Raw genomic sequence first — 4992 nt, forward strand, 5'->3', positions numbered from 1 at the left:
CACTCTTGTAATCAAGGCACTTTCTGCCACAAAAAGAAATACCACATAAAATGAAGTGTGTGTGTGTGTGTGTGTGTGTGTATGTGTGTGTATACACTCACTAAAAGAAAAGGAAAGGGGAAGGCAGGAAGTCGGAAAAGAAAGAAAGAGAGATAGAGAGAGAGAGAAAGGGAGAAAGAGAGAGAGAGAGGGAGAGGGGGAAGGAAGGAAGGAAAGAAGGAAGGAAGGGAGGGAGGAAGGGAGGGAGGGAGGGAGGAAGTCTCCTGATAATAAAATTAAACAGAGATGAATACATTGATGAATCTGTACCACATCTGGTTTTTTGTATGGAAAGGGAATGTTGGTCTTAATAATAGTCAGAATCTTTGGTTTAGTGGCCACATATTTTATGAGTATATAATATTATACTCAACAGAGGTGTAGCTACCCAAAGAAATATTGAGATTTAATAAAAAAAGAAAATAAGGACATTGGCAGAAAATAATCAAGATTTTTTTTTTTAATTTTAACATTGTTTTAATCAAGTAATGTAGCAGTTTAAAACAGGAATTTTAAGACAGTTGAATAGAGCAAAGTGAAGGATCACTCTATTAGGATAGCCTCTGTGAATAAAATTTTTATGTGGATTTCAATCTATTGGAATTTTGGCACCAGACTCAACACCAGTCTATGCCAAAATTTTATTTAGTGTTTAGAAGCCCTAAACATAGTTTCCTTCAGATTAAAAGAAAAACAAAAAAAAACAAAACAAAAGGCTCTATAACAGAACCTCATTAGCTTGACACCGGGTATGAGTGCAACCTGGCCTATGCCACCAATATCTCCTATAGGATGTCAGATAATGAAAGCAAGTAGCCAATGGCAAATAATTTGAAACCTAGGTGAGATGTGAATTTGCAAAACCCTTCTCTTTGGTGTGACAAAGCACATTCCCTCCAGATATAGTTTCTGCTGCACTCTCATCAAAACCTATCAAAAGGCAGCTGGAGACTAATTCATTCTCTCTCCAGTAAAATTACTAGATTTTAATTTCTTAAAATATCAAGCTAACAAGATTTTATTATATCAAATGTTTGTATAATTTCAATGTGAAAAAACTTTTACATACATTTGTTAAGGTCTCATTATAATCTGAGATGGATCAAAGAAAATCAGAGGTGAATGAAGAAAGCCCATGCTCCAAATAAAACGAACCCTGTGATTCTTGATTCCCATAGAACACTTTTTATGGAAAGAAATAACTGCAATAATTTCTCAAAACCCTTAACAAGTGAATTTAGATCTTTTTGGGGAAAGAATTCACAAGTTATTTCCAAATCTAAAGACCTGGATGGGCTGGGCCAGGCCCTAAATACCTGTATTCAGTGGCCATCACCAGACTTCATGAGTGTCTAACTATATTCAATGTGAAATAAAAGACACCCAAGTCTCTTGCCAAAATATAGGCTGACTTAGAAGTACAATTTTAGTTTTCTTTTTAAATAAGACATTTTTTTGAGGGGGAAAAAAAAAATCAAGCTTGAGACATAGCAACACTAATTTTGGCAAGATAGCAACCAAAACCTGTATGTCCAAATGTAAAAGGCATTCAAGAATAAGCCATAGTATTAGGGAAAATCCACAGTGAACAAAACATACAGTATAAGTCTAAACATTTTGAAATTGTAATTTAAACCGTAAAAGCTGAAAAATTATGCTGTTTTTTGCTAGAGATTAAGTGCACCTTTTTCTTCTTCCCCCAAATAAAATCATGGAACTATCTAATCAGACCCTAACACTTGAGCTTTCTCTCAGCACAAAGCAACAGCTACATAGACATAAAATGCTCATTTGTTAATAATTCCCCTGGCTCATCCGACTTGCAATGCATATGACTTCAAAGACTAGTTTGGGGCAAGGGTATGTGAACTGGAAAAAAAAATTCAAGTTTCAAAACCTGCTCTTAAAATTAATGTATAGGACACTCAGGTCGTTTTCCTCTTGGTAAGATGAAGGTGTTGCACTGCCCACCCTGGCATGGTAAGAGTGTACACGACCAGATGCCAGTTTGAGGGACTAGAGATAAGACTTAAAAAGTACTGTGTTTCTTAATGGCTGAATAAGGTATTTAAAAATACGTTTATGCTCACACTCTGCTAAAGACCTGCTTACAGTCTCAGCACCTAACAGTTTCTAACAGGCTCCAAGAATCCCTATCAGGTTAAATGATGGTACAGTGTTTTTAAAAGGAGCCAATTGTTTCAGCAGCTTAAGTCATTCAGAGCCAAAAAATTTAAGAATGACCAAAATCAAATCTTTATTTTTATAACTGTATAAATGTGATCCAAATGTGTCCACCACTAATTTTTCAAAAAGAAACATGCTATAAATAAGCAAACTACATCTGTTCACTGATATGTGTATGGACTCCCGAGGTGTCTCATTGGGGCTTAATTACAGACCACTCACAGCAATACGTTTTTAGCAGAAAGTGTAGCATGATGTTAAGCCATGTTAGCTTTTGCACATACATGTTGCACTTCTGGCTGAGGATGCAGAAAGATTCTTAGCATTACAGATAAGCTGGGCTGCACCCACCCCTTTAAATGGCATCAATATCAATGTCATCATCTTTGTTGTCAGACTTCACAGCTTCCACTTTCGGGACACTGGCAGTCTTCGAGTACACCACCTCAATATTCTCATCTTCGTCTTCTTCTTCGCCACCAGAAGATTCCTCCTCTGCTTCCTTCAACCACTTGATAAATGGTTCTGCTTTGACACGAATCTCTTTGGCAAGTTCTTTTGAAACATATTTCTTTGAGGCCTTTTCTGACCAGCTGATGATGACCTCTTCCTCCAAAAGGTCTGCGTCATACATTTCCTTCAAGATATGTGGAATCTTGGAGAGCAGCTGAGCTTGATGCATTGCTACCACACACTCCAAACCATGAAGAAGGTAACGCTGAGCTTTTTTATTGTTGTGACAAAATCGTAGGAAATGGCGCCTGTATTTTTTAATCTGTTCTCTAATCTTCTCATTAAAAAGAACTTCAGTCAAAACAAGAGGTCCCATAGCTTTTACATCCAGTCTTTCTGCTTCAGCAACAATTTCTTTAACCCAACGCTGCTCGCCCGGGACTGGGATGAAGTGAGGTGCGCCTGAACCCGAGTCCGAGGAGGGGCGGCGGAGGAGCGCAGCGAGCAGCGGCCGGGCAGGCGCCGCCGAGCAGCGGGGAGGGGGTGTCCCAGCGACGTCCGGGGTCCACACCCTTCAGCGCCAGGGGCCTGGCGACCTTTGGAATGTTCTCACTCTGACTCAAATAATCAAGATTTAATACAAAACCAGATTACTCACTAATTAAGTAAAAAGGAGATCTGGAATTGGAGGCTAGAACTCAGACTGTGTTCTGTTGTTGTTTTGTTGTTTTCATTTTATTTACGTATTGTTGTTATTATTTAATTTACAGCTTACATTTAATATTCTGTATTAGTTTCAGATGTACAGAATAGTGGTTAGGCAATCATGTGCTTTACATAATGGTCCCCCTAGTATTTCTAGAACATAGTTATTACAATAATATTATCTATAGAGGCTTGGTGTACGGATTCATGCACAGGTGGGGTCCCTCAGCCTGGTCTGTGCCCTCTTGCAATCGAGGATCCCTTGGGGAATGCAGCAATGCCGAAGTGGTAGGTGGCCAGGGAGGAGCCCGAGCTGGGGCCAAGGTGCCACACTACAGCTCATCCCAGCCCTGCTGCTCCTGCCACTGCAGCTGCTGCTCAGTAGCACTGCCACAGAAGTGGGAGAGGCTCCTGCTGTCGCAGCTGCACTCACCAGCCATGAGCCAGGTTTCTGGCTGAGTGGTGCTCCCACTGTGGGAGCACACTGACTATCATGGGCCAGCTACTGTGTTGAGTGTCTGCCCCCTGGTGTTCAGTGTGCGTCATAGTGACTGATCAACTGGTCATTCCTGTCGTAACGGTCACTTAGGCTTTTATATATACACTAGAGGCCCGGTGCACAAAAATTTGTGCACTGGGGGGGGGGGGGCCCTAGCCCGGCCTGTGCCCTCTTACAGTCTGGGACCCCTCGGGAGGTAACGACCTGCTGGCTTAGGCCTGCTCCCGGGTGGCAGAGGGCACGCCCAATCCCTAAGTGCAGCCCCTGGTCATGCTCAGAGCAGGGCCGATTGGGGAGTTGGGGCACCACCCCGTCATGCACAGAGCAGGGCGGATTGGGAGGTTGCAATGCCACCCTCAGTCACTTTCAGGGTAGACTGATTGGGGGGTTGGGGCACCGCCCCCTGTCACACTCAAGGCAGGGTCGATGGGGAGGTTGCGGTGCCACCCCCTGTCACGCACAGAGCAGGGCCGATCAGGGGGTTGGGGCGCTGCCCCCTGTCACTCACAGAGCAGGGCCAATCAGGGGGTTGGGGCGCTGCTCCCTGTCACAGAGCAGGGCCGATCAGGGGGTTGGGCGCTGCCCCCTGTCACTCACAGAGCAGGGCCAATCAGGGGTTTGGAGCGCTGCCCCCTGTCACACACAGATTAGGGAAGATCAGGGGGTTGGGGCACTGCACCCTGTCACATAGGGGCAGGGCCAATGGGGAGGTTATGGCTCTACCCTGTCACACACAGAGCAAGGCCCGTGGAGGGGGGTTGGGGTGCCACCCTCTATCACCCACAGAGCAGGGCCGATCAGGGGGTTGGGGCACCGCCACTGTCACACTCAGGGCAGGGCCGATGGAGAGGTTATGGCTCTACCCTGTCACACACAGAGCAGGGCCCGTGGGGGCAGGGGGTTGGGGCGCCGCGCCCTGTCACAAACAGAGCAGGGCGGATCAGGGGGTTGGTGCGCTGCACCCTGTCAAACACAGAGCCGCAGGGCAATCGGGGGATTGGGGAGCTCCCCCCTATCAGGCACAGAGCAGGGCTGATCAGGGGGTTTGGGCACTGCCCCCTGTCACACTGATCCCGGTGCCAGGAGGCCTCGCTGCTCCGCTGATCCCG

General features: G+C 45.3%; 1 pseudogene; it reads right to left on the reverse strand.

Moving 5' to 3' along the window:
• Positions 1-490: 490 nt before the first annotated feature.
• Positions 491-3091, reverse strand: LOC139003773 (eukaryotic translation initiation factor 5 pseudogene; annotated as a pseudogene).
• Between the last annotated feature and the right edge of the window lie 1901 nt (positions 3092-4992).

Source organism: Myotis yumanensis, unplaced genomic scaffold, assembly GCF_028538775.1.
Source record: "Myotis yumanensis isolate MYYU_CA2020_CCGP unplaced genomic scaffold, mMyoYum1.0.hap1 SCAF_2, whole genome shotgun sequence".
NCBI lineage: Eukaryota > Metazoa > Chordata > Mammalia > Chiroptera > Vespertilionidae > Myotis > Myotis yumanensis.